The sequence below is a fragment of the Rattus rattus genome, chromosome 6, assembly GCF_011064425.1.
Source record: "Rattus rattus isolate New Zealand chromosome 6, Rrattus_CSIRO_v1, whole genome shotgun sequence".
NCBI lineage: Eukaryota > Metazoa > Chordata > Mammalia > Rodentia > Muridae > Rattus > Rattus rattus.
In genome coordinates this window covers 52,242,801-52,248,923 of record NC_046159.1, presented here as the reverse complement: position 1 = coordinate 52,248,923, position 6,123 = coordinate 52,242,801, and positions in this window count along the sequence as shown.

Sequence of the window (6,123 nt, the reverse complement as noted above, 5' to 3'; positions counted from 1 at the left end):
ACTTACCCTCTTTATACCTCCGTCCTTCCCGTCTATGATCCTTGGAGCATCACTGGAGCCATTCTGTGTCCAGTGACATGTTTGTGTGACAAGGCTGAGGTTTCTGTCAAGAGGAGAATCCTTTTGCTATTGTGCGGTCAGTTCAAATATATCCCACGGTTTCCAACATGGTTCTGTCTTAGGATGCAACCCCATTTGCCTCAGGAGGAGAGCATAAAGGTTCTAGAAACAAGACGGAGGTTAAATCAACTGTGGGAAATGACTGGACATCCTCAGTCAGAACTCAGTTTCTCTCCATCCTTCTGCCCTGCCGCCCCACTTGGGGCAAGATCTTACTTTGTAGCTCATGATGGCCTAGAACTTACTATGTAGCCCAGTCTGGACTCAAATTCATGATTCTTGTCTCAGCTTCCTGGGTGCTGGTATTGTAAATGGGAGTCACCATGCCCAGTTTAGCTATGCATTTCATTTACTCTAGTGGAGTAGAAAATACATAAGTAAATGGGGGATTAAGAAGGAAGGGCGCTGAGAAGATGATTCAGTTAGTAATGTGCTTGCCTCACAAACATAAGACCTGGAAGTTAATGGCCAAAGCCTGTGTAAAAATGCCAGGCATGGGGGCAAAGTAAAGATAGGCAGATACCTGGGTCTCACTGGCAAGGCAGCCTAGCCTAATTGGTGAAGTCTAGGCCAATGAGAGGCCCTGGATGGTATTTCTGAAGACAACATTTCCAACACTATGTGCACACATGCATGCACACACACACACACACACACACACACACACACACACACACACAGGCTATGCTTACATATACTCAAACACACACATGCATGCACACGCATATACATTAACTAGACACACTAGAATGCTTGTCTAGCATGCGGAAATTCCTGGGTTCGGTCCCTAGTACCACAAGACTAGGTATGGTAGCATAGCCCTTGCAAGGTAGAGGCACAAGTATCTGATCTCAAGGCCATCCTCAGATGCAGAGTGAATTTGAAGCCAACTTGGGCTACATAATACCATAATAATACTATCACCTAAAATAACAATAGATAAGGAAGATTTAAAAATTAATGAGGAAAGAGATTGAGTATCATGGGGAGAGCACCTCTCTCTCTCTCTCTCTCTCTCTCTCTCTCTCTCTCTCTCTCCTCCCTCAGCCCCCCAGTCCTCCCAGCCCCAGACAGGGTTTCTCTGTGTAGTCTTGGCTGTCCTGGAACTCTGTAGAGCAGGCTAGCCTTGAACTAAGAAATCTACCTGCCTCTGCTCCCAAGTGCTGGGATTAAAGTGCCACCACCCTCCTGTTGGAGGAGAGTACTTTTAAGAAGTGATGCTAGGGAGCTGGAGAGATGGCTCAGCACTTAGGGTCCAGGATTGGTTCCCAGCACCGACAACAAGTATCACACAACTGCCTGTGACTCGAGTTCTTTATTTTAAAAAATTAAATTAAGTTAAAGGTAGCTCTCAGCTCCTGGCCCCTAATATCAAAGGTGTGAGAGGAAAGACTGACCATTAAACGTTTTAACTTTCTCTGAAATTAAAATAAGCAAGTACTTGGCAAGATAGGTATCAATACCAGGGACTGACAAAATTTTCTCTGTGAAAGGCCCGGCAGTAAATATTTTTAACTTTGTGAGCATAGTGACTCTACAGCCAATAATAGTTGCTTGTGCCCTTGTGTCTTAGTTAGGGTTTTACTGCTGCGAACAGACACCATGACCAAGGCAACTCTTATAAGGACAACATTTAATTGGGGCTGGCTTCCAGGTTCAGAGGGTCAGTCCATTATCACCAAGGCGGGAACATGGCAGCATCCAGGAAGGCATGGTGCAGAGCTGAGAGTTCTGCCTCTTCATCAGAAGGCTGCTAGTGGAAGACTCACTTCCAGGCAGCTAGGAGTAGGGTCTTAAGTCCACGCCCACGGTGACATACCTACTTCAACAAGGCCACACCTCCAAATAGAGCCTCTCCCTGGGCCAAGCATATTCAAGACATGACACCTTGCATCTCAAATACAGCCACAGAATAGTATGCAAATGACCGGCTATAACCACATTCCAACACACCTCTATCCACAAAAATCAGCTGCAGGCCAAATTAGGAGTATGGGTGAAAATCAGCTGACACCACCACTGCCACAACCGTCTCAGTCAATACTCCTGGAAGAGGCTCTGCTAGAAACCCAGCGAAGAAGATAGGCCATGCTTATCCGAGGACCAAGGAAAAACAAACAAACCAGGATTTAAATTTAGGATCCTGTTTGCAAGTAGAGGAGCTCTGTGAAGAGAGCTCACTCCAAGATGCTAGGCAAGAGGATTCTGAATGTGAGACCATAAGGTTCTAGAATAGGAGAAACCAGAATATATGAAGGGAAGAGGATAAACCTAAGAACAATTCTCCGAGAGAGAGAGAGAGAGAGAGAGAGAGAGAGAGAGAGAGAGAGAGAGAGAGAGAGAGAGCAAGGAAGGGTTGAGCTCAGGAACACCACCCATAGGTTCAAATGTCAATGACTTCGTCCTGTTCAGTGACTGAGGACAGATACATTAACATTACCCAACAACCCTGTCAGGTATATATTTTCCTTTGAAGTCATTTTGCCAAAGACTAAGCGTGTTGCCCACTACAGTGAGTCAGTAAACATTGAAAGGGAAACCTGACCCTTCCATGTGGTTTCTTTCTCTCCTTTCGGATTGGATATAAGATTCTCCAGGATGACCTAGCGAAGCATATATTCAGAAAATTTCTTCTGGAAGCCTAATTAAAAATAATTACATACCTTAAAAGACACTAAAAAGACAGCAAGCGTGCCAGGAAGGAAGACAGTTCATATTATATCAATGTCTTTATGGGGTTGGATTCTGTTCAGAAAAGTCTCAGGCTCAAAGGGTAATTGCTGGCAGCATGCAAAATCCATCAACCCATAATTAACATGTGACAATTATTCTAATTGCCTCTAACAACATTTCTATGTTTTTAATTGTAGAACAATTTGCCAATCGGATTGTTAATTGGCAATTCATATTTTAAACACGTCAAGGACAATGGAGCCTTATTTCTTCCCAGGCAACAAGACATTCACTAAATTTTTAAGAGTCATTTGCTTTTTTTCTCTAACCCCAGGGACCCCCCTCAGGTGGCTGTGACTGCAGTTGTTTCTAGCCCAAGTATGTTTTCTCGGGTAACTTAATCTCCCTCTAAGAGCTTTAATACGTTTTCCTAACAATTCACTTAGACCAGATCCTTGGTTCTTGCTAGACACTCTGAACAGGGCTCCTGTTGACTTCAAAGGGAATAGAGGGTGTACAGGGGTTGGGGTGCGGGAATACAAGGAATCTGGTTCCTGGTTCAAAAGCTCTACACACACCATAAAACTTTCCTGGTGTCTTCCTGTGTGTTAAGGGCCAATTAAAGCTCATGAGGGAGGCCATTGTATGAAACCACCCTGGCAACTCGGGAACTTGTTGAAAAAACTTAGCATGGAGTATGAATCAAGTTGAGTGGCCCCACCTTCCATGCAGACCCCCAGCTGCTGCTCGCAGGGAGGGACTCAGAAGAGGAAGAATGACAGCCAAAGACAGAAAAGCAATTAAAACAACAACAGCAAAAAGGCTTCTCCTATGTGTGGCTTCTTGAAACAGTGTTTCATGTAGCTCAGGTTAGCCTGGAATTGCCTGTGTTGTTAAGTATAATCTTGAATTTACTTCCTCCAGCTCCAAAGGGCTGGGATTACAGATGTGTGGCACTAAACCCGGTTAATGTGCTGGGGTTGGAAGCCAGAACTCTGTGACTGCTAGGCAAGCCCTCTATCATCAGCTCAACTGTCTCTCTCCTCTCTCTGTCTCTGTGAGTATATGTCCCTCTTCCTATTTCAGGGTGTGTTTATAATATCAAGGACTTAAAAATAACTCATCAGCCATGCATCAACCTCTTGTCCCAAATCCAAGGGTCTCTTTCTTCCAGGGTTTTTGAGATTAGGGTGATTTGCCTCACATCTGCATCTCGAAGCTGTAGAACTGTCCCTGTGGGCTGCTAAGCAGGCTGTTGCCTCAGGCATCCGTACTGTCTGAGCTGTTGCTTCTGTGTGGAAAGGGCTGAAGGGTTTTTCCTTGCTTCTTACTTCCTTCACTAAAACCGTGACTGTGGCTGTGACCTTAATCTAATGATGCTAAGGTAGGCTGTTAAGAATTTGGTGACAGCGGCTGGAGAGATGGCTCAGCGGTTAAGAGAACTGACTGCTCTTCCAGAGGACCCTGGTTCAATTCTCAGCACCCACATGGCAACTCACAACTGTCTGAAATTCCAAGAACTGACAACCTCGCACAGGCCTACATGCAGGCAAAAACATATCAATGTGCATAAAATAAAAGTAAGTTATTTATAAAGAAGGATTTGGTGACAACTGGGGTTAGGGAGATAGCTCACTTCACATGATGCAAGCAGGAGGACCTGAGTAACTACCACAGAATCTATGTATGGGAAGGAAGGAAGGAAGGAAGGAAGGAAGGAAGGAAGGAAGGAAGAGCTGGAGAGATGGCTCGGTGGTTAAGAGCACTGGCTGCTCTTCCAGAGGACCTCAGTTCAATTCCCAGCAGCTGTCTATGACTCCAGTTTCAGGGGATCTGTCACCTTCACACAGATATATATGCAAGCAAAAACCACTAATGCACATAAAATTTTTAAAAAATCTTAAAAAAAAAAAAAAAGCTGGGTGCTGGGCAGTGGTGGCACACGCCTTTGATCCCAGCTCTTGGGAAACAAAGGCAGCTGGATTTCTGAGTTCAAGGCCAGCTGGTCTACAGAATGAGTTCCAGAACATCCAGGGCCACACAGAGAAACCCTATCTCGAAAAAAACAACAAAACACCCCTGGGTGTGGTAGTATGAGCTTGTGCTGGGGAAGTAGAGAAGAGCAGATCTTTGGGGCTTACTGTCCAGCCAGCTTAGCCTAATCAGCAAGTCCCCTGTCCCAGTGAAAGGCCTTGTCTCCAAAAACAAGGTCAGTAGTCCCTGAGGAATTACTCCCAAAGCTGACATCTGGCCTCGGTATTCATGTGCGTGCGCGCTTGTGCGTACACACACACACACACACACACACACACACACACACACACACACACACACACACCTGCCCATGACAGGTAGCTAATGGAAACTAGAAACCCACATACGTAACAACATGGCACTCTTCCATAGATAAGGGAAAACAGAAAACGCCACATGTTTTGTTTCCAGCCTGGCATTGTTTTCAAGCTAGTACACCTTCTAGCCAGGCCTAGGCCTTTCTCCAAACACAGTGGACTCCTAGGACCTGGGACTGTCCGTAGGTACTAAGTCAGAGTCCTGGCTATAGACGTCAAGTATATTGATGAGTTCAGTGAGCATGGAGGGCTGGTAAGCAATGGCCTATGTTAAACCCTCTCCCTCCTGCAGGTGGGGGGTGGAGGGCTTCCATGCAGATCCTCAGGCTGGAATCGCTCAGTCTAGACCAGAGTTTGCAAACTGGAGGCCCACCCACAGGCTGGATCCGGCCAGCAGATGTGTTTTGTTTGGCCCACATGGGGTTTTTAAAAAATTGGCTTACTTGCCAACATTCATTAATGGGAATATACTACACAAAAATCCGGAGATCTGGCTTCTTTTGGAAAACAGACTATCTAGCCACTCTCAGTCTGCATTCCTTCTACAACAGCAACAGGCTGGAGAGGAGCCACCAGCCCAGTGGGTACAGCCTCTCCACAGTCAGCACAGCTCCCTACTGTCCATTTGGGGCCTTCCTCACAGGCCTTCCTAAACCACATACTTCTAACTATGGGGAGAAAGACAGGATTTGGGTGGGTGGAGACTGCAGTGTTCGGGATCCTTAACTGTCCTCACAGGACAAGGCGAGCACCAACCCATAGCTTTGCAGATCTTCAGAGTCCTAAGGAAGGCAGCATTTACTGTATGCATTAATCTGTACAGGCTTCTGCCTACAACAGGTCCTGAGTGCACACGAGTGTTGGGTGGCTCTCAAACCGAACTCTACCTCCTTGGCTTTACTCAACCTCAGGCTTGGGCTTGCTTGCAGAGAAAAACATTTCCCACCCCCAGACAATCCGCCCACTGGGTGCTACACAT